The following is a 23,204-nucleotide window of genomic DNA, read 5'->3' on the forward strand; positions in this document are numbered from 1 at the left end:
AGGAAGACGAGAAACGGGAGTATGAGGAAGTGACCCAGTGGGGATTGAAAGACTTAAAGGACCCCAAAGTATTCAAGACCAAGAGGGCCTACGAGTAGAGAGGGAGACATGAGGTGGTAGGTGGGGCCCTATGTTGAAGGACCCAAGGTAGCTAGGCAGAGACTGCTGGAAGCCTGGTTAACCTGGGGGAAGAGCAAGTAGTTTCCAAATGTAAGTCCCTCTGAAATAAGCAGATGGATGGGGCTCACCAGTCACAGTAAAAGGACTGAATCTGTGGAATATAGCAGGTCTACCAATGACAATAAAGATTGCTAGTGAAATATGAGCGAGAAGGAGAGACTAAACCAAATAGATCATCAAGCTTGCATGTAGTTACAGGGCCAGATCTGCTGGAATTAGCAACTCCACTAGCAACACTAAAGAAAACTTGCCCAGCATTTGGGAGCCAGTTGCTGCTCACCAAGAGCTTTTTTATGATACCAGGGTCCAGGATGTGTTCCAATGGTTTAGCCCAGTTGTTGAAGACCAGGATAAGAACCCAAGCCTATTGTCGCCACTTATTGGAGCTGAATAAACGTTATTTCCCTTGGCAGTAGGTTATAATGATATCTGCCTGAAAATCGACTCAAGGCAGCCGAATCGGGAATGCTGTCACTACAATGTGTTGCGTATGTTCTATGTGGATCAGCGTTCATTGGCAAGCCTGACGGCGCCTATGGTTTCAGACCCAGAGAGTTGGGAAAGATTGGTTAAAACCAGCCTCAGGATGTGAGACCCAGATAATCACCATAGAGTTTTTGGTTCTTTTGTTTGTGTCGGGCGGAAGGACCAAGGGAATTGTGAGAGACCCACCTACTGTCCCCAGGAAAAGTCATCCTGTCCAGGACTGGGAATAACTTTTTGCTGTGGACTTTTACCTATGAGCATTTAGTGAAGTCAACTCAAGGTGAAGACCCTTTCTGAGACTGTCTCTGTGAAACCCCCCTGCACTTATCATGCAACCTTGTTTTTTTACTTTTTGCTTCTAGCCTAGTGTACAGCACAATACATGTTTGATTGGTAAATTGTGTGTCTCATGTCCTCAGTTGATCTTCGCAGTTTCATCTCTTTATTAGTCAGTGTCCCGTCTGTTTTTTTTCCCTTAATCTCCAGGACCTTCAGGACTCTGCAACTCTACAGCCAAAGTAGCAAACTAATCCGCTTGGGTATAAACACTTGTTGCATTCTTCTTGACTTGATGATTGCTTATTTTTTGACAAATTGTCCTGTCAATTTGATTAGAGCTCCCTAATGTTGCTTATGTTCCATATAAGGGTTACCCTCCTAAACCTGAAAGTGTTTTTTCTTAAGATTTCCTTGAGAAACCTATTGACCATCGTGGTCAAGGGCATGGTAGTCTAAGGGATCAAAGTATAACTTTGAGTAAAGAGATGTTCACATCGATGTTTTGTGGAAATATCCTTCGTATCTCGTAAAAGGTAGGTAAATCTGGGAAGTAAAGGATTTTTCAGGCGTCTTTTAGCATTTGGACCTACTTGATAAAGTCAACCATGAAGTCCAAAGTTCAATATGGGTCCATTTGGTCACAAAGTTTGACTGTTGGTTCGCCCACCAGGCACCTTAGGGATTGTGCAAGTCCACAGAGAGTCTGTTTTTGGAAGCAAAGGGTGAGACAGACAGACTTCTGCTTGGCTGAGCGCAGGGACGTCATTTCACCAAAATGCCAAGGGGTAACGGATGTGACATCACACGACCCTTCACCTCTGGTGACTTCGCAGGAAGTGATGTCATTCGACCCACCCCAATTGACATCAAAGGAAGTGATGGGACACTACCTTACACCCCTTGACAAAACAGGAAGTGGCATCACATAGCATTGTTCCTCACTACGTAAAAATATGGTTACGATATCACAGTAATATGATATACATTTCATACAAGAATGGATCACTGTATGTAGCGTTAATCAGTGTGTATAGGCCCATATTACCAAACTACTGTGAATTTAAGCAGACGTCAAACACAACAACCTGGACTATTATACATCCTTCTTGCTAAACTGTAAACCGACAGAGCCTATCGAAGAGGCCTAAACCCCAAAGCGCAGACATCCAGGGCCTGCCAAATGTCTGTCCACAGACTGGAAACAGCAACTGACTAACACAAGTCCAACCAGAAGACCATCGGAGACTGTAGCACTTCATGCTTTTACACTTGGACAATACACGCAGGGATTTTCTTTTCAATAGTGCACTTTAAACCATTGCACAGCAACCCACTCCTGCCAGTCACCCAGAGCCTGAATATCTCCCACTCGTTTCCACCACGGGCAGCCTACCATCCACTGCGAGTCGTTAAGGGCCACCGTCAACAGCTTCAAATGTCTGGTACCCACTCCCGCCCTCCAACACCTTAAACCTCCCATGCCTTGCGCCAACAGCTTCATATTTACACAGTGCCACCCTCCAGCAACTTAAGTCTCCAGTATCCTCCTTCAACACCCCAGCAGTGTGAGTCTCAATTACCCTCCACAAACATCTTATGTCTGCATTCAATGCGTTTCGAACTCTTACAACACGTCTCAAACACTCTCTCCCAACATCTGTAAGTCCCTAGTACAACATCTTAAGTCTCCAGTACCAGCCTCCATAACATTAAAAGGATAGAGGGTAAGGATGTGTTGCAGGTCACAGTAATTGCAGGTTTTTTAAATTTTAAAATGTAAGCAGTAGCAGCTCCATGACATCACCCGTAGAAAAGGCCCATTTTATTATTTTCTTTTGTACTTTATATCTTGCTTAATGCCAGCCTCCTCCAGCTTCTAATCACCGGAACAGGAACTGAACCCATGTTGCATTGCATCCTCTTGTTCCCAAACCGAGTGCGTTGCCCCTCAGCTATCCTTCCAAATATATGCTTTTTTTGCTTGAGGAAGCAACAGATGGTTTACTTCAAAGGCGGAGGGCAACTTCATGTAATTAATCCCACCATGCGTCTATCTACAGTGTGTCTGTGATGCAGGTCTGGCAGATATGAGTCAGGTCACACAGTGCGCAGGCAGGATTGGATGCAGAAGCCACTGGGGCACACCCCTGTCATCACAGGCACAGTGGCTCACTGGATGTGCAAAGCAGACCACGAGAAACACAGAGATGTGCGTTCATGCTCTGCGGTCACTGAGTACTGCAGGTTGTTTTTAACCATACCCAGCTATCTAGACCTAGCTTCCATACCCATCCTGTTGCTACAGTACTGGGTATGAGCTGCACAGACAGCCCCACCTCTGAAACCAAACCATTCAGGCATGCTTCACTAAAGGACTGCCAACCCGTTAGTGATGGTGGTTTCATGGTTTTTCCTGTATCCCTGTTAATGCTCCAGCTAACAAGGTATAGATTCCAGGTAAAAAAAAATGTGGCATATTCAGCTGGATTTACAACTGCCCTTTTCAAGTGCAACACAGATATCTGCTCTTGGCACTGCCTCTTTGTCCAGTGGCCAATGGGTCGCAAGGATAGGTCTAGGGGTAGCAGAGGGGGAGCCAGGGGTAGCAGCTACTACCCCTGGCAACCCCCAAATGATATCGATTTCGCTGGCTGAGCAGGATACTTGTCCTAATGCTGAGCAGTACAATGCGCAAAATAAAGGAATTGAAAAGATAAGTTGGGTTACGCTTTGCAGCTAGGATTTAGGGAACCATTTGGCTGCCTTTCTGAAGGCTATCCAATTGTTGGAAACCAGGAGTTTTGCTATCTTCGGCTTTGTCCAACCGCTGACGGACAATGTTTGGGTCCTGGCAAAGTAAGAGGTCAGCAGTGGCAGTTAGTGATACAGCTGCAGCTCCATTGCATACATTTAGTGCCAGTGAAAGTTTTGTCAAGCAGTAGGAGTTTGGGAGGAATGGATTTGTGATTACTTTTGAGCCTCTAGCTCTGTCTGTTGTGGGAAGACGTGGTGTCTGGTATTTGCTTCTTTTTGCCTGCTACGTATAGGCACTGGGCAGAAAGTCTTTTTTGGGAGGCACAGGTGTTTTGAGAGCTTGCAACTCGCTTGGGCCTACTGGGTCAAGAGACAGAATTGCTGGTTCCATGGTTCATTATGGTCACTGTAGAAGTCTGGTGTCCGGAAGATTCCTCTTCTGGTGGGCAAATTGTGCAGTGCTTTACATTTTGTCCCCATGTTTAATATTTGAAGTTGCAGATGCTTTGGCTAAATTGGAATTGAGTGGAAACTCGGCATCCCAATGACAGGGTTACATTTGTTCAGTGTTTTGATGGTCACTCGATCACTGACATCTGACACATTGAACATTCACAGAGTTTTTCCGAAGCTTTCTCAGATGTTTGGATAAGACATTGAATCTCATACGTTGACAAACAGGTCCTGTCTGGTTATGACAACTGAAGCCCTGACTCTTTGAGCCAGGTAGCATTTGTGACTATTTTTGTTTTTTATTTTATTGAGAATTTGTTAGGAGCTTCTACAACAGAATTGTGTTACGAAGTGCCACAAGACTAAATGGTAAGGGAACATGGGAGAAAAAACCCATTTGCAAAACAATAAATATACAATCGTGGTCCTACTATGCCTTGTGGTATTCAGACGTGCAGTGAAGAAGTGCTGTGCAGGAGATGGGGATGGGTGCGGGGGGGCACAAGGAATGGATAAGTGCTGGTGGGGGATCCGGGAGTGATGTGCCAGGGGGAGCCAAAGAGGGTGCCTTAGACTGAGTACTAAGTGCTGGTGCGGGTGACTCCCAAGGGTGGGAAGTAGAGCTGCCAAGCAAGGGCCTGCAGGGGCAGTACAATGGGGGCAGGGGTGCTGGTATCGACTGGGTAGAAGGCCTGGTATCCTATGAGATTCATGGACCAGGGCATTGGTCTCAGCGGCATTGGGGTGATTAGCAGGGCAGGGCAGGGAAGGGAAGGAGATGGGGAAAAGCAGAGCGTTTAGCAATTTCTGGAATTAAGGAGGTCCGGCTACAGTGTGAAAAGGGCAGGGAGGCTGTTCCAAAGGGAGGCACCAGCCGAGGAAAGAGACCTGCCCCCACTCTGTTTGGAGAAGCGTTTGACAATCAAAGAGCTGGAGTTAAAGGAGCGGAGGGCTCTAACAGGCGAGTATTTAGGGAGGGAAAGTTGGAGGTGGGGTGGTCCCAGAAAGCCTTGTGGATGATGCAAACGGTCTTGGATCCGATCCTTGCAGTCACCGGGAGCCAGTGTAGAAATTTTAGGGCTGGAAAGATGAGGTCCCTGCGCTTGAGGCTAAGGATAAGTCTTGCAGCCCTATTCTGGATTAGCTGGAGGGGGTGTAGAGAGTAAAGAGGGAGATTGAGAAAGAGGCTGTTGGAGTAGTCCAGCTTGGAGAGGACCCGAGCTCTGGAGAAGTTGAGCTTCTGTGGGAAGGTGGGGAACGGGAGAATGCCTCTGAGGAGGTGGAGCTAGAAGTGGGCCCTATTGGTGTGGTCCATTATGTGAGGGTTGAAGGAAAGAGCAGAGGCGAAGATGACGCCGAGCTTTTTGGCCTCACTGGTTGGTGGGGGGCTTTATGCAGCGGAATCCATTTCCCACTCAGACATTGATATCTAGCTTAACAGTAGGGACATAATGTGGTATAACCGGTTGTACACTGATATATTCAGAGAGTGCGTCACCAGCCAGTGGAGCTCACTGAACAGTCGGTATCGGGAGACTTGCAGATGGTGCCTTTTGGACATCCTATCCTTGCGAGGCGTAGTGTCTCTCAGGGACACATTGCATATTTGCATCGATGAGAACTTTGCTGAGCACCCACCAGGAAAAGGTGTTATACAACAAGTCGGCAAAGGCAAAATGGGCCTCATGCCCTAGAGTCTTACATTTATGTTCATCAGTATCCCGAAGAGTAACCATATACTCCACTTGAGAGCAACATTTGGGCATGTTTCAGGGTTTGAAATTGAGGGGAGCTATTTAGCTCTTGCTTCTGGCCTAGAAGATCCCAGGAGCTACTTTTGGCTCCACATGCCAACTGATGGGGAGCAAACACCTCTGTGAATTTAACTCTGTGCATTTTGGCCAATCTATGTATAAGCATCAGAACAAATACTAATAATGGATAATGTGATATGTTTGAGTCTGTAGAAGTTAGATTTGTGGAATGCTATGTATGAGCTCCTGGTTCCCCAGTTGTAGTTCCTGGTCATTGGTTAATAATGGCTACCCAAAGAGCTGCTTTTAGCCCTGCTTATCACATCTTTATTTCAATCCCCGTGCCCGTCTTTCTTTTCTTGGTGGAAATGCAAGCCTCAGTAAGCAACTTCGAAAAAATAAACCCCCTTTGAAAAATTGTGGCTTTGCCTGCTATTTGACTGCAGTTATGAAGTGCCCCTCATCAAGACAAGAGCTGTACCAATTTCAAGCACTGAGATATCAGAAAACAAGACAGAAGTTCAACACCAATTCCGAATCACGGTCCTGGAGTCCTGTGGTCATTGAGTGCAGTTACATATTAACAAACAAGATATGAACCTTGGTAGTAATGTGATGGCGGTGAGCTTCACAGATTAATCTGAGGCTTCAGCAGCAGAAAGTGGCATAAAGAAATACATCAAACTACATGCGCCTGATGAGGATGGACAAAGGGTTGCAGCGCCAGAAAGAAATTGAAGAATTTGCAGAGATGAAAAACACCTTGCAACTAGGCAGTACAGTGCTGGTACAGGGGGACATCACAGCATAGAGCAGTGCAGCTGAGTGAAATTGATGGCATTCCAAGCATCAAAGAATTAATCGAGGAAATGATTAATGATAGAGGCTAGCGCAGGCAAGTTTGATTAATATAATTGTAAAACAACATGACTTCATGCAACAGCGGATGTCAGAAATTGCTGGTAGAACAACAAAACCAGCTGTACAGAGCCAAGGTGTTCATAGTTGAAATATCACCAGGCACTAACCTCCACCTGGAGACCATTCCCAACCTGCTGTGGCAAATGTGCTAAATCATAGAGACCGGGATGCAGTCTTAATATGTGCAGAGAAGCAAGGTGGAATGAAAAATGGCAACACAGACATTAGCTTTTACACAGGCCTTGCATTTGCAGCAGTGGCGAGAGGACTTCATTTAAGAGGGATTTGAATATTCTATGCTGCTCCTGGCAAATCAGCACTGGAAACATCGAGAGATATTTGCCAAGGCATAGGGCACATAGGAACACCTCCTGTTCAGTGCAGGGTACAATGTTCTCTAGAGAGCACCATGTTAGGCTTTTTTAAGTTACTTTAGGTTTTTGTTTTAATTTTGTTCATTACACTTTATACTTTTGTTGTTAAAGTAGGAAGTATTATAATTTTTTGGGAAAAACAAGTTTTATTGGCATTTAGGTTATTCCAACACATAATAACAATCGTACAATACTTCCTTTCCCCAATTATTATAAAGTTTCCCCCTCCCCCAACCCACCCTTGCAGCCATGGATCTCTCAATTTGAATTTCATCAGGAATCAGACGCGTTGTAATGTCTCTTCTCCAAACTCAGGGTATCTCTACCGTGTACGCTAGAACATTGGGCATGCAGATATCTCCACCCGATTCCCTATAACAGTCAACCTGTCCTGTGCAGCCCCTCCTTCATTCCTCTCCCAATTCTAACAAGCAAGCCGTCCATACTTCTCAAAGAATGGACACCACATTCCCTCAGACCTGGACTTGTCTATGAGGTGGGTTAGATATTCCATGTCATATATCGCGCAGTCTTTGGTGATCCATTCCTTTTCCCTTGGCATTCGTGTGCTTTGCCATCTCTGGGCCAGGCAGCACCTGCTTCCACTAACATGACCTGGAACATGTGGCCTTGTGCCGCTCCATGCTCCCCCTCCACATTAACACCAAAAAGAACAAGCCATGGTGAGAGGGCTCTCTGGATCCCATCCACCCCCTTTATCCATGACAGGACCTCTCCCCAATATGTCTGCACCTTCTGACATTTCCACCACATGTGTACGTAGTCCCCCTTTTCAGTGTGACACTTCCAGCAGTGTGGGTCGTATCCCTTCCTCATCCGGGCTATCATCACTGTGGGGTAGTGCCATCTGTGTAGTAGTTTCAGGGCTTGGTGTCGGTATTGGAGCAAAGCGGTTGAGCGATTGGCCTGTCTGCACATATTGGCCCACCTCATATCATCAATATCCCCACCTAGATCTTGCCCCCACTTCACACGTACGGGGGGGGCTCCCACTGGTCCACCAGGAGAAGCAGTTTGTAGAGTCTAGATATCAATCCCTTGGACCCCTTCTGCAAAATCAATAACTTTTCAAAATCCATTAACCCCCTCCTCAGGTTCTCCACCCCCATCTGTCCTCAGTCAGGGCCCCCTTCAATTGTAAGTAACGAAAGGGTAATCGGTTATTCAGACCTAGGGCCTCCTCCAGTTCCTGTAGAGACATAAAAGTTCCCCCAACCCATAGCTGTCCCGCCCTGCTAAGACCAGCCTCGTACCATTCTTGGAACACGAGTGGCTCCTCAATCCCATCCGTGAGTGGGGGGTCCCAGATAGAACTTAAGGGTGATGGCCACGATGTAAGCCATCTATTGTCACCACCTTCCTTCCATACGGACCATAGAACTCCCAACACTGGGTGCTGCAGGACTCTTCCTGGGATGCAGGTTTTAGGGACCCACAGCCATTCATCCAGCGTGACCGGGGCCAGTATCTCATTGTCCATTGCAACCCACTGCTTCCCAGACCCCGGAGTAAAATGATCCACCAAGACCCTCAGCTGAGACGCTTTATAATACAACTCAAGATCGGGAAGTCCCACTCCCCCCCCCTCCTCTTTTGACCTTATCAGTGTCTCATAGGAGAGCCTGTATTTCTTTCCCGCCCAGAGATATCTCAGCAGAGTTCGTTTCACCGCCAGTAAAAATGACCTGGGCACCGGCGTTGGTAACATTTGGAACAAAAACAAGAACTTGGGGAGAATTGCCATTTTTACTGAGTCGAGACGTGCCATCCACGAGAATCCTAATCCTGTCCACCTTTCAATATCCTGTTTCACTGCCGACCAAAGGGGGAGAAAGTTACTGGAGAAGAGGTCTCGTGGGCATTGCGTCACCTGAATCCCCAGATAGCGAAACATATCTCTCTGTACCTTGAAAGGGAGCCCTGCCACATATTTCCCTTCGGTGTCTGATAGCTTTCCTGCTATGAATGCCACTGATTTCCCCAGGTTGACCTTGAAGCCCGACAGGTTCCCATATTGCTCCAGACTCCGTAACACGTGTGATATCGACTGAGATGGTTTGGTAGGTGGTACGTCGTCCGCAAACAGGCTCATCTTGCAGTGTGTTTCCCCCCACTGTGGCACCACTGATCACCCCTTTGTCCCGGATAGATGTCGCCCATGGTTCCATCACAAAGGCGTATATGAGCGGGGATATGGGGCACCCCTGTCGTGTACCCCTCCCTAATGGAAATGACCCTGACTCGTTCCCATTCACCACAACTCTTGCCGAGGGTTTTGAATATAAGGCTGATATCCAACCCATCATTCTCGGGCCCATTTCCAGGGATGAGAAAAATCCCTGCACACCCTGCAACCCCCCCACCCCCAATGTAGGCCCAACTCTCCCTGTCAAATGCCTTTTCGACGTCTAGAGATAGCAGGAGCGCTCCCTCCTCCCGTACAAGCCTTGAGCTCAGCACGTGGAGAGTTTTCTGCATGCTGTCCGCTCCTTGCCTATTCAACACAAATTCCACCTGGTCTGGGTGGATCAGTCGAGGGAGGTGCGTCTCTAAACGCATTGCCAGAATCCTGCCGAAGATCTTTGCGTCCACATTTAGGAGGGAGATGGGCCTATATGAGCAGCATTCCGCAGGATTCTTCCCTGGCTTCGTAAAACAGCTATCAGGGCCTGTAGGAATGTTGGTGGTATTGTCTCCTGCCCCCTAATCCGAGTAAACAACTTGGCCATAGGTTTTGCCGGTGCGGACTGGTACTGCTTATAGAAGTCTGCCGTAAATCCATCTCCCCCCGGGGCCTTCCTTGTCTTTAACCCTTTGATAGCCTCCACCACCTCTTCCCCTGTTATCTCCCCCTCTAAGGCCTCTAGCTCTTTGTGAGCTTGGGGAGGCTTCGCCCAGCCAGATAGTTACGTATATCCTCCACCGACTCCTCTTTCTGTTTAGTGTACAACTCTTCATAGAAATTAGCAAAGCATTCCATTACCTCAGCCCTGCCCCCCTTACAAATCCTTCCGCCCATATATCAGATACCCCCCACCCTCCGTCCATTCCTGCAGCCTCTCGCCCTATGCGCCAGTAGAGTCCCCACCGTATCCCCCCGTTCGTAGTGCCTCTGTCGAGTGTACCTCATCTTCTCGACCACTTCCCCAATGAAAACCGTATGTAGTGCTTGTCTCTTGTCTCTCATTTCCCCCAAGAGTGCCTCCCTATCTTCGTCCTTCCTGTTGAGCTGCACCCGCATAGCACCCAGTTCCTCACGAAGCTTGCCCTCGATAAATGCCCTTTCGCGCTTCCTACGAGATCCCCCCGCAATGAGCAGGCCCCTAAAGGTGGCCCTAGCCGCTTCCCACACCATCATACCGGTCTCCCCGTTATCGTTGATCTTAAAGTAGGCCCTTATTTCGTTCCTCAAGAATTCCCTGAATACCTGGTCCCTCAGCAGGATGTCGTTGCACCACCACCTACGGTTTCTCGCAGGCTTTGGCATTCACCAGTCCACCACCACAAGATCATGGTTCGACCACGTGATGGCCCCCACACTTGGCACCCCAACCTCACCCTCGCCTTCCTCCGATATCAGCAGGAGGTCAATTCTCGTGTATGATTGATGTGGGGTGGGGGGAGAATGTGTACCACCCCGGGCCTGGCCACGACCTGCACCACACGTCAACCCAGTAGTACTCCTGCAGGAGGTCCCTCATGGCCAGGTTGTCCTTCGTAGCCCCTCTCATCCCCGTCCCCTTTGCCGACCAGTAGTCCAGCTGGGGGTTCGATACCAGGTTAAAGTCCCCACCTAGAATCATTGCTCCCTCCGCACATCCATCCATTACCTTGAACACTTGGCGCACAAACTTTATCTGGCCTACATTAGGCGCATAGAGGGTGGCAAATGTGATCTGCACTCCTTCGCATTTGCCCTTATTTCCCAGGAATCTACCCCCGAACACCTCTTGGTCTCAATATCCATGAGGTGGAATGGCTTGCCCAGCAGTATGCCCACCCCTTCCTTTTTAGAGGATTTGTGAGAAGCCCAGAAGTTCCTGCCAATCTCTTTTCCCTTTATCGGTGATTCCGTCCCTTGCCGGTAGTGTCTCTTGTAGGAAAAGGACCACCAATTTCTGTTTGCAGAACATGTTGCTAGTGAGGGATCGCTTATTCTGAGATTTCAAGCCCTTGGCGTTCAGCATACCGACACGTCCCTCAACCATCGTCTTTCTTTACCCTGTGCTCTGAGCACTCCATGTGTCCCGCTTAGCTCGGAGCTTTCCTCAACGTAAAGATCCATGGCTTTACCTGTTTAACTCCCCCTTTTCCACCCCCCCACCTCCCTGAACGCCTTCCCCCCAATTTGAGGCATCGGTCGCCCCTTCCCAGAAACACCTGGCATGGTTAACGAACCACTAGGGACTCGCCCAGGGGTGTATATCTAACAGGTTTGTCGCTTCATCACCCTAAAGTTGTACCTAAGTATCTGCTGTGTCTCGTTAGCATAATGCCGAAGCCCCCATCCTCCCACCCCCGAACTCCCCAGGTCCCCCGCTTCTACCGCACCCAGACCACCTTCGGGGCATTATGTAGCCTGTAATATGGAGGATCCCACAAACAATGTGTCACTGGTCCCCAACAGCACCAGCAAAAACAAGAGAAAAGAACAAGGCAACAGTGGGAATTTGCGCAATCAATTTACTCCCACGAGAGCCTAAGTATGTAAGTATACAGCTCAGTAGAGCTGCAGATTCGCTTCACTTCAAGTGTCCCCTAAACGTGGAGGGGGTGTGCTTAACTTTCTGAAATTTCCGGACCCCTCTTGCCCTGTCTTGCCCAGGTTGATTCCGGGCCTCTTGAACCCTTGGTGGGGTCCGGTCTCATTGCCCTGCTCCGCTGGGGGGCCTTCCCGACTGCTGCCAACCAGGTCCTCCGTAATCCTCTAGATGCCCTCCTTGGCCACCAGGTGCTGCCTCTCCCCATCACATTCAAAGACCAGAGAGAATGGATGCCCCCAGCGATATCTGACGCTCTTCTCCTGTAGCCATTTAGTGAGGGCCCCAAATGTGTTCCTCCTCAGTAATCTGTGGGCCGAGAGATCCCGGAAAATAGCCACTTTGCAGTCTCCATATTGTATTTCCCTCAGGCCCTTTGCTTTCTCCAGAATCTTGGCCTCTTCCCTGTAGTAGTGTAGACGTGCTAGCACTGAGCGGGGGCCTCTCACTCCTCCCTCTGCCTGATGGACTCTTTCGAGGGGATTGGGTCCTCCGACGTATTCCATATCTATGACAGGTAATCACCACAGCTGTGCTGATTACCTGTCATAGATATGGAATACCTCGTCGGACCATCCCATCGAAAGAACGTTACCAGGTAAGAAAGTAACTTGTTCGTCTATCACTACCCCCATCCAGCCTCCGTTCCAAGAGCAATCTTTATTATGTCCTGCACTTTGCTTTCAAGGCAGGACGGGGTCTCAACCTCTGTTTCCACTAATCCGAAGAAGCGTAGGTTATTTCTCCTCTCGCGATTCGCCATGTCATCGTCTTTGAAACGAAGCTCCTGTTTCGACGCTGCATTTCCATGAATCGTGCCTCCATCTGCGTCTCCAGGAGCCCAGTGGATGTTTGGTTGGCCTCGACCTGTCCATCCTTTCCTCCAGCGTAGTTACTTTAGCTGAGAGGTCAGCTAGTCTCGCTCCCATGTCCGTTCTCATCCCCCTGATTTCCTCGTGGATCTATCTATCTACGTTCTTGTATTGCGCCACTAACCCAAACACCCCAGGGTGCTCACAAAGAGAAAGAGAAAGCAGCAACAGATAAATGACAAACAAGCAAAACAAAAAACAAATGACCATGAGAAACCAGTCCTCAAAAGAGCCAATAATGTTGGAGAAATATGGCAGAGAGCAGACTTCAATACCAGAAGTGCAGTGTCAGAAGGGCTGGTATGTCCTAACCTTTATCAAACAAGAAGGTCTTTAGTTGCTTCTTAAAGATAAGCAGGGAATCACTATTAATAAGATAATTAGGAAGTGAGTTCCAAAGAGCTGGTGCCCACGAGTCCAAGCTAACACCCCCAAATCCTTTCAGGGTAAATTGAGGTTGAGCCAAGGCAATATTACTTCTTGAGCGCAGAGAACGGGTAGCTTGTTTCTTTCTAAGCCTAGCAGTGAGGTAGGATGGGGCTTCACCGTATAAACATTTATCTGTCTGGATGTCATTTTTTATGGAGCCCAGTTCCGCTGGAGTTGCGGGGGTACTACCGGATGCCATTTCTGTGTCTTCCACCTGAAACTGGTATTTCGCTAAGGCCTCCGTCCAGCTCATGGGTTGCCCACTCCCCTCTGCGTTAGTGTTCACCGGGTGGTTGCAGTGCAGTTCTGCCAAACCAAGGGTTTACCTCTCGGCAGCCGAACTGGTGACCCCGGGTGATTGGGCCTGTTATTCAAGGGAGTGGGGGGTGGCCCCAATACTGCCCGGGACGTCTCTCTATGCAAGTGGATTGTCGCCTGCACTGCCTACTCCGCAGGGATTTGCCCCCTTTGGTTTCTCGACCCTGGGTTGAATAGCCGAGTCTTCTCTGCCGGCCAGTGGGGGAGTGAGCGTCTACCCGGCAGTAGGTGTGTCACGGGGGGTTGTGCCTCTGTCCCCGTTGGGTGAGTCCACTGAGCGGGCACCTACTCCACCCGGTAGAGGTGCACCACCCTATGGGGGTTAGCCTCCCGCTGCAGCAAGGTCTGGTCCCACCTTCAGGGTGCTGTCGGGCATCCTGGCGTGCACTACTGGGCACCACGTTAGTTCTGGTGCACACCCCGTGAGCCTCGGGTTGGGGGGTCTATTTTCATTTGCCCCTTCTATTATTCACCTCCTGCCCCCCTGTTGTGGCTGACTGCTTTTCTTTTGGTTAGCTGTGTTCTCAGTTCCATGTGTCACTAGGCCCTGTGTAGTTTCTCATGCAGCCCGTTGGGTCTCAGGCCGCTGGGTTATTTGCCCTCCGCCCTTCCTTCCATGTAATCTTCTTTAGCGTCACCCAATGCACCCCCTGGGAGGAGTGACCCTATCAGGCAGCCACTGCCCCAGAGACTGAGGACCCCAGGCGCAGGCGTATCCCCAATGGCTCTTTACGCAGGCTTTTTCCCCTCCAGCTGTATTCCCCAGATACCTTGGACGTGCGACCCTTCCCCGAGGTGGTGGCAAACCACTGATAGTCAGATCGGCCCCCACATGTGTGTTGTGGGGGCCACAGGTCTCCAATCTCGCCCCAGGGAGGAGGGAGGCCTCTCCCAAACAGATGGGGGGGGGGTAACACTGCAGCCAGGAATGGCCCGTAGGGGCTCCCCTCGGTAAGGCAGAGCACTGGAGGTTCAGCTGCTGATGCGCCTCTGCATCTGCGGTTTTCGGCTCTTAACAGCTTCTCCGTTTCTAGCCGAGAGTCGGGAGGCTCCACTTTCTCCCTCTGTTTACGTGGAGAGCGCCCGAGGAGAAGGGGTTCCCTCAGGGTCTGGGCCACCCCGCCATGCACCGGGAGTTTTTTTGGTCCCTGATTGCTCGCCCTTGCTTGGGTGCCCTGGTTGTAGGTATTTCGTAGTGCAGGCTTTGCGGCTCCGCACTGCTCCTCCCCTTCAGTCTGGGAGGTGAGCAGCTTCACTGTCTCCTTCTGCCGCGTGCAGCGCAGCCTTGGGGGAGGGGTGCCACCAGACTCTCGGCAGCCTTTCTAAACGCAGGGGGCACCTCTGGGCCTCGGCGTTGCACCCTTCAATGGGTCTTCGGTTCCAACCTCATTATATCGCCTCCATTAGCGAGATGGAACCCTTTCTCCGCAGTTTCTCTGCAAGTTTCCCGGGGTTGGGTATGGAGCTCACGGTTCAGGCAGCCACCTTACCTGCGCCCCCTGGTGGCCTCTCAGGAAGTATTTTTAACAAATATGTTTAGAAAGAGGAGGCATGTTTGTGTGCAGTCAAACACGCACAAACTTGTGAGTATTTATCTTCTATATGAGACATTTATATACCATTGGATTCTGCAAAATTGAGGAAATCGTGAACACAGCAACATTCAGAAGACTTAGCTAATTTAAATTAATCCTATAATTAAAGTATTTAGTTTTAAACCATGTGCTTTGTATTTTAGTAAAATCAGTACAAGCTACTCTGCACAATATTTGACTAGTTTATTTTTGTTGTTGCTATCATGTTCAAGTGTCTTCTGTTATACTGTTATTCACTGTAAAGAAAGGTTTACTTTTTGGAACATCCGGAATGTGAAGAAATGGTAAAATGTCATTATTAATATGTTGGAGCTCAGAAAATGTTAAAGTGGTGTCCCAGGTGGATGGAATTAGAACAAATGACCTTAGCCATTTTACTTTATGAACAACCATAACAAAAGCTATAAATGTGCTCAACAAAGGACCTTAAAAAAATCTGACAATGCCCCGAACATTAGTACAGATAACTGACTTTTGGAAAGTTGTCTGATGCTTGTCGTAAAGAGGCAGCCAGGACAGCAGAAACAGTTGAACCAATGCCATCAAAGACTCCAAGCACAAGCAGTCAGGCTGGCAGTACTGAGACAGCAAGACACAACAGAACAGAGACATGGCACACCACAGACCGATGCAGTCACATGGTGCTCAGTGTAAAAATGCAGCCAGGGCAGCAGTGGAAACCCATATTAAACCTCTGGTTACTTTCTAACATGGGCAACACTGTGTATATCTGCTGGTATTCAATAAATGTGCTCCTTGCATGTTTTTTAAAACTATCTAGCCCATTGCTCTATTAGCTGAGTTTAGTTCAACAGTGTTAGGGAGAATTCTCTGTTTAGGCTGAATTTCCCAACCTAGTGAGTCCCCCAGCAGCTTTGCTGGATTTTTGGGGTTTATTTTTTTCTCCTGCCAAGAGTGAGACTCTTTTACCCTCACTCTTGGGCATGACTTGAGTGTTTCTGTGACTTGCTATGGGGTATTTTTTCCCCATAGGCTATCATTGGTTTTTGAATGTGTGTTACACAGCACCCTCAGTGCAGTAACACAGGGGTGTCATAGAGACCCCCAAACATAGACTCCACACCCTGGGACTGACTACTGTCTCCCTGGGTCTGTAAAGTCACCATTGACTTTACTAGTCTTAATTTAGGAACTTAACCAGTACAAACCATCATACTGTGGAAGTACTGGTAGGGGCAATTAGATTGCCCCTGGGTCTGTTGTCGAGGGGGTACTGTCCCGTCCCCCCTCGCCGAGTTTCTGGCTGGTGGCAGTGGATACCACGGAAATATTCCACCAGAATATTTCCCAATGGGATTTCCCATTGATTTTAATGCACCACTTTTTTGGTGCAATGTTAAAGATACCGCCGGTTTATTTATTTAATATAAATTCACCGGTTGGGATTTTTTGCCAGAACTCGCCGCCAAAATGGCGTCTAGGTTCGCTTCAGTAACCCTGAACACGAGTCGAGCCTTTGTTCCACTTTTGGCGGGCTTCTGCACAGAAGCCCTCCAAAGTGGTGCCATTCTGGCTGGGTACCACAGGGGGTGTGGGAGGGGGTTTAGGCACCCTGGACTGAGTTGCCTTGCCAACTCATGTCGCACTCTGGTGTGATTGGCCCAAGTGGTGAGCCACCCCGCTCACCACTTAGCATGTTTGAGTGACAGCTAGGCTGTATGAATGGGGGTTTGCTGCATAAAAGCAGGGTTTTTGGGACTGGTTCTTCAGAAGTCGCCACAGGACCTAAGAAGCCGAAGAGGGAGAAGCCGAGCCGACCTGCCAAGACGACATCACCGGTGGAGCCCTGCGGAACCGTCTCACCACTTTTCCCAACGACAGAGGAGATCTCCCGCCTGGAGAGTCTTCTTCCCTTGACTGGTGGGGACAACCAGTTTCTGCCTTCTTTTCGCCGTCCTGAAGCATCTCGTGGCCGCCTTGCCTGTGCCCATCACCCCGGAAACCGAGATACCACTTTTTACCTCAACCGCGAAAGAGGGGTAACATCCTTTTAACCGGAAAAACTCCACGGCTGGTTTCTTCCCTGGTAGTGCAACGACCTTCAGCTTTCCTCCACGACGAGATCTTCTCCTCCTCTGGACGACGCCGCGACTTGCACCCACTACCAGGAACAACTGCCACCGCTGGAGGATCCTTTCCATTTTAAAGGTACCGTGTTCCGCCTGGCTTCCCTTGCCACCGATTGTACGGGGTAGATTTAGCTCTCAGCTCTCGACCCTGGGTAAGCCTGGGACACCCTAACTAAACTTTTCTAAACTTGGTAAAACCTTTTCTACTCACCTGTAAAGACTTGTGACATTGTGTGATCTTGGGCATCTTTTTGCCTGGCTTTCCCTAGCGTGGGCCTGGCAAACGAACTTCCTTGCTCCTCAATAGACTGCCTTTCTACACTCACTGTGAATCTCTGAAAAGTGTTTTGCCTTGCTGTTTTCACTTCTTTTGCCTTTTCCCTCCCTTTTTAACTAACTTGTTGGAGTGCCATCTAACGTTAAGCGCTCACCTCTGTTTGGAAATAAGTGGTGTTAACTTAGACTTGTCCAACAAATAACTAGGGATGTACATATAAGTAATAGTGACTGTGTTTTGACTTACTTACCTTTTCTGTGCTAGTGAAATTTATGAGTGTGTCTTTTAAATAAATAATTATATACTTTTACACCTAGCTCTGGTCAGTGTTTGCTTGTACTACTGTGCCTCTGTACCTATTATGTATGCTCTGTATACTGCCTAACTCTTCTTGAGGGAAGTCTGACTGCTCAGCCACAGCTACCAGGTAAATCTGGGTGGTACAGACTGCTACCAAGTGGGTTTACTGCCAAACACCTGTAGTCTTAAATCTTTTGCAGTGGTCCCAGAGGGAACTGCACAGGTTTCTGCCTAACAAACAGTTGCATTCCCTTTTAAATATATTTCTTGTTTTTTACACAAATATTGAATATGCAATCAACACTAACCGTTCTTGACACACTGTATGTTGTAAGTCCTCATTGTGTTTGCATTTACTTGAATTTTTCTGTTTCATCCATACTGTTGCCCTTTGTCTACAGCTTCTAGTGAAATTATTTGTGGGTTTCCTTTACAAATTGTTCCTAAAGGAAATTAATCAGTCTGCTTAAGTTGACATGAAAAATAGATGTTTTTATTTTTTATTTTCCCCAGATACTTCATACTTTTATAGGTCAGCTGCTGTTACTTGATCGCCATAATTAGTCTTTTTAGTAATATTGCACTGGAGTTTGTGGTGACTGCTTTGGAGCATTTTAGTGTATTCTTTGTTCACTTTGTCTCATGTTTTCAGTTAACTCTATAGATTTACATTACAGTGCATCCAAATGTTTTTACAGTCGTTTGTTATTGTTTTAAAGACCAATCTTCCATTAACTAGTGTTAATTATAACATATAGCCAAAAACATAATGTTGACCACCAAAAATGTGATCACATTTTAAGATTTCTTGGATTCTAAGAAATCTGATTGTGAGCATCAATTTGGAAAGCGTGCTTTCTTTGTCAATTAAAACTTTCAAACTTTAAAAATGTTTTAGTAACTTCCTATACAGATTGAGCATGACATATTTATTTTCAAATACAATTTTTATTGTGTTCAGAAAACAATGTACAAAACACGAGTAGCATCCTGCGTAATTCAGAATGATAATACAGCAAACTTCACAAAAACATAGCTAGTATTCCAACAATAAAGTCCAACAATTCTAAAGGACTGGGTGTTATGCCTGATCATCGCCATTGGTGAGAAGGGCAAGTGCCAATTTTTTTTTAACGAAGACCAGGCAAGACATCTTGATGTGCTTAACAGGTTCAGTACCATAGGATCATTGGATGTAACGTGTATATATACATCAGGAAACGCTACTAGTGTACCTTCTGGTAGGACAAATACAAGCATTCAAATAATCGGAAAGGCTCCCATGTTTTGGGGTTGTGGTGGACCATTGGGAAGTCATTGCTTTGTACAAATTCGATAAATGGATGCCAGGTCTCTAGGTAAGTAGACATCTCCCCCTTATTGGTATGGTCTTTTCTTAACTATGGACGACTATGATGATTTTGATAGTCAAATATTTTGTATTATGTACTATAGGTAACATACATTGTTTATGAATAAGCTGAAAGAATGGTTCGTGTTAGAACACACATGAATGGTTCAACAAATGCGTATCATGCAAAGGTAGATGTGACTTTAATTCAAATACTTGTTCCTCTAATATATAAGAGTGTAGGTTTAAAGTTCAACACTCACAAAACTGTAGTTCATGTAAGATGTTGTGGTTGATGTTACTAAAACATTGTTTACTTTCTTTGTCTTCAAACATTTGGCAACCAGTTCCATGTTCATGTTTTTGTTGGGCATCTTAGTGGACTGCAGCAAGTACATCCCACATGGCTAATTCAGTTTTATTTCTATGTAATAGTTGTACAATTGTGTCGACAACAAACACATTTGAATTTGTTTTTGGCTCTTATGCATCTTTTATTAGTTCTGTTTCAACCATATTTTCTTGCTTTATTTCTTAGTCTAACACTTGAGTAATTCTTAAAATCACAGCATTTAACATGTTTCTTTATTTGAAAATGCAGCTTCTAAATTAAGAACAATGTCCTTGTAATAGACAATCATCACCCCATGGTAAAATGAGCTAAAGTAATCAATAATACAGCTCTTTTTTTCCTTTTGAACCACGTGCAGGTTTTGGACCAATAAAACTAGATTTTTTTACATCTTAAACTAAGTGACCATTACTAGATTTACTTTTAAAACCACTTTGAAATGTTTTCGTTGAACATTGTCCTGATAATTGTAATGCTGCAGCAACTCATGTAAACATAAATGTTCCAAATGGTAAGATCTTCCTATATAATGGTTGGCATGTTTTTTATAATTTCACTGTTTGTATGCATTTGTGCTAAATGTTCTATTTGATGGTAAAGTTTGAATACTTCCCATCTATTTCCAGGGTATCTAGAGTAATCCACACTTTTACAATGAAATACCTTCTTAATAATATATAAGCATATTTGTAAGTGCCCTATTTACGATGAGAGGGATTTAATTCCCAAACTAATTAAAAGAGCAGCTAGTGATACCGCAATAGCTGATATTTTTCTCCTTTAGTTTTCTACTTAAAGCAATTGAATTGTCCACTGCAAATTCAATATTGAGGTTTCCATTTCACAAAGGTAAAATTATAGGGGAGTAGTCCTAAATATTAGTAGTTTCAGAATCTCATTGTAATTCATGAAATCTTTTGTGAGTTTCTCTGTATATATTGTGTTTTATAGTTTTCATTATGAAAGTTGCTTTCTTGGGAATCTAAATCCACATCTATTGTAAAAATGTTAATTTCTTATGTATGTTCATTTACAAAAAGATGTGTATTTGAAAACATTACTTTTTTGTATAAGTCAGGTGTTATTAGCTCATTTAAAATTTAACAAGTTACATATTTTTCTATAAAGTTAGTGACTGTTTTTTGAACTGTCGTGTCCCAAATCGGACACGCTTGCAACCAGTAAAACCATTTGGATATGGGGTGTTCCTCGAACTTGGTATTCTTTTCGGCAAAAGCAATTAGTTACTTTGCCTAATTGTGGAGATTCTGCATTTACAATAAAGTTTATTGCAAAGCCTTTAATGAAAATGTCTGGACGCATTGACTGGATGTAGAACACAAATTTCATTAAGACTTAACCTGTTGATATTGTCAAGGTGTGGTATTGTCAAGGTGTGGATTTGTTTCTTTTAAAAGTTCTTTTAGTTCTTCCAATACATATTCTGCACAACAAAGTTTCAAACCACGTTGGTGGTTTCAGTACATAACATACAATTTAATTCTGGTAAACACCTAAACCAATATTCTCACACTCCTTGTAATGCCGCTTTCTAAACCTTGACCTTTAGCTTCTACTTTTTGAATTGGGGCGGATGCTATCATGTTAAAGTAACATTTCCTTGGGGCGCTGTTGCACAGCAGACCAAGATGGCCGCTGCCTGAATAGCTCCGGTGACGGCTGGAACGAAAATCTGCTGAATATCCTGCCTTTCTCAAACCCACGTCCCCGGCAACCGTTGGAGTAAAAAGTAAACATATCAGGCACCCCCAGCAAACTTGTGTGGCTAACCGCCGCTCCGGGTGTTTATCCGGGCTGCATGACTGCATATGCTAGAGTTAGAGAAAATTGTTCTCTGTGTACATATGTCTTTGAAAAGAAGGAAGCGGGCTGTTGAGCGTCCTATCCTTTTAACTTCTGATAGTTTGTCAAAGAGAATATTGACTAACTGAATGTTGTCACGTGGGTATGTTTGAAAGCCAACAACTGTACCAAGTGCTCCATTAACTTGTCCTTGGTCCACGTCAAGGTTGCGTTTAAGCATTACTCTACAGTTTAAAGATAATTTTAATATTTTCTCCAAACCAGCTTTGTTAGAGATGGAGTTGTCTAAGGTATTTAGCCTTGTGGCTTGTTGACTTATGGGTAGTGTCATATCCTGTACGTCCAGATTGTCTATGGAGCAAATTTTAACTATTGGTTGCATTTCTTTTTTTAACATTGTTTCATTGAATTCTGAACAGCTTGTAAGAGTTGGCATCAAGGACATACAGTTTACATTTCCGTGTGCGAATTGTTCCATGACATCAGTAGCACATGACTTATGGTCATAGAGTGCCTGGATTTTAATGGATTTTAATGTAGATTGTGCTTCTTCAGATAATACACCAACTCTAATACTTTTGAAAATGTTGGTGTATGTGAGGTCTGCAGACTGACGCATGTTTTCAGTTAAATCTTTGTATTGGAAATGTTGCCAAAGGCTGACATTTCCTATGCTGCCAAGAGTTTTACGGCATAGTTTGTGCCCTAAGGTTTTAAAAATAGGTTCACCTATAATGTGTTTTCCTCCAAAGAGTTCTTCATAGTCTGTTTTCAGGACATCTTGTAATCTGAGGTGAATGAAGGCTAACATTAGATTGGAAACCATGCTCACCTTATCTATTAGCAGTATTTTCATTTGTTTGAAAACTCTGCGTAGTTCCATTGCAGCTTCTGGAGAAAGTTTGTAATAATCTAATTTGTTTTGGTGTCCTACTAGAAGGAGTAGTAATCGGTGTAAAGTGACACCGCCTATGTTGTAGGCAGCTAAAACTTTGGGGGCAGTTACAACAGCTGACAGTTTGTTTGTCAATTGTTGGAGGAACTTGCTGCTGATCTTGATTAAGAACGTTTTGCCTGAACCAGCTTGACCACTCACGTATAGCAGTATAGGTCTGTAGTCTTGGCAGGTACAATTTTTTGTTTCATGCTGCACGCCATGTTCAATTTGTTTTGTTATTTCTAGGACAATGCTACGCTGCTCATTGTTTAGTTGTGCTTTTAGTAGCGCAAAGTCTTCTGTAGATTGCTCATACTGACACATGGTGTTTTCTACTTCAGTCATGGCTAATTCTGCTTCATTTGCTATTAGTGGCTGTCCAAGTGGTTCTTGGCTTCCTGTTACAGAAGGTTGACTACTGTCAGGAGTGTCCACATCTAGTTGCGCCTGGAGTTCTTCTTCGTGTTGCTGTTCATTGTGCAACATTGTTTTGTACTATTTAAAGTTTACGTCTGTTGTAGTGCTTTCATTTGCTTTGAAAGCGTCTTCACAGGAGTCATAGGTATCTAGTAAATCTTCTTTTCACCATGGTTTAAAAAGTTGTAGCAGGGACATGTAATACAGTTCTTTATGTTGAGGAGTTTTTAATGACAATTTCATGTGATTAATTAAGCTTTGTTTGGTAAGTTAACTAAGCTGCCTTCACAATTTTCCACTCTGTATCTACCTTTCTTCTCATCTCGTTTAATATTATTTTTGTGTGTGAAGTTTTGTGCTATGTTGTATAGACATATGGTTTCCAAAGTGATACTTCTGTTTGGGTAGTGTGTGTCTAGTAAGTTGTTTTTCAAAATGTCTTGGTTATTGGGATCATTTT

At 45.8% G+C, this 23,204-nt stretch overlaps 1 protein-coding gene across 1 annotated transcript in view; it reads left to right on the forward strand.

Annotated features, from left to right (window-relative positions):
- The window catches only part of MCM3AP (minichromosome maintenance complex component 3 associated protein), a 1,669,219-nt gene that overhangs the window by 1,380,835 nt on the left and 265,180 nt on the right, over positions 1-23,204 (forward strand). The window lies entirely within an intron of this gene.

The sequence above is a fragment of the Ambystoma mexicanum genome, chromosome 9 (assembly GCF_040938575.1).
Source record: "Ambystoma mexicanum isolate Mex_15411 chromosome 9, UKY_AmexF1_1, whole genome shotgun sequence".
Classification (NCBI taxonomy): domain Eukaryota; kingdom Metazoa; phylum Chordata; class Amphibia; order Caudata; family Ambystomatidae; genus Ambystoma; species Ambystoma mexicanum.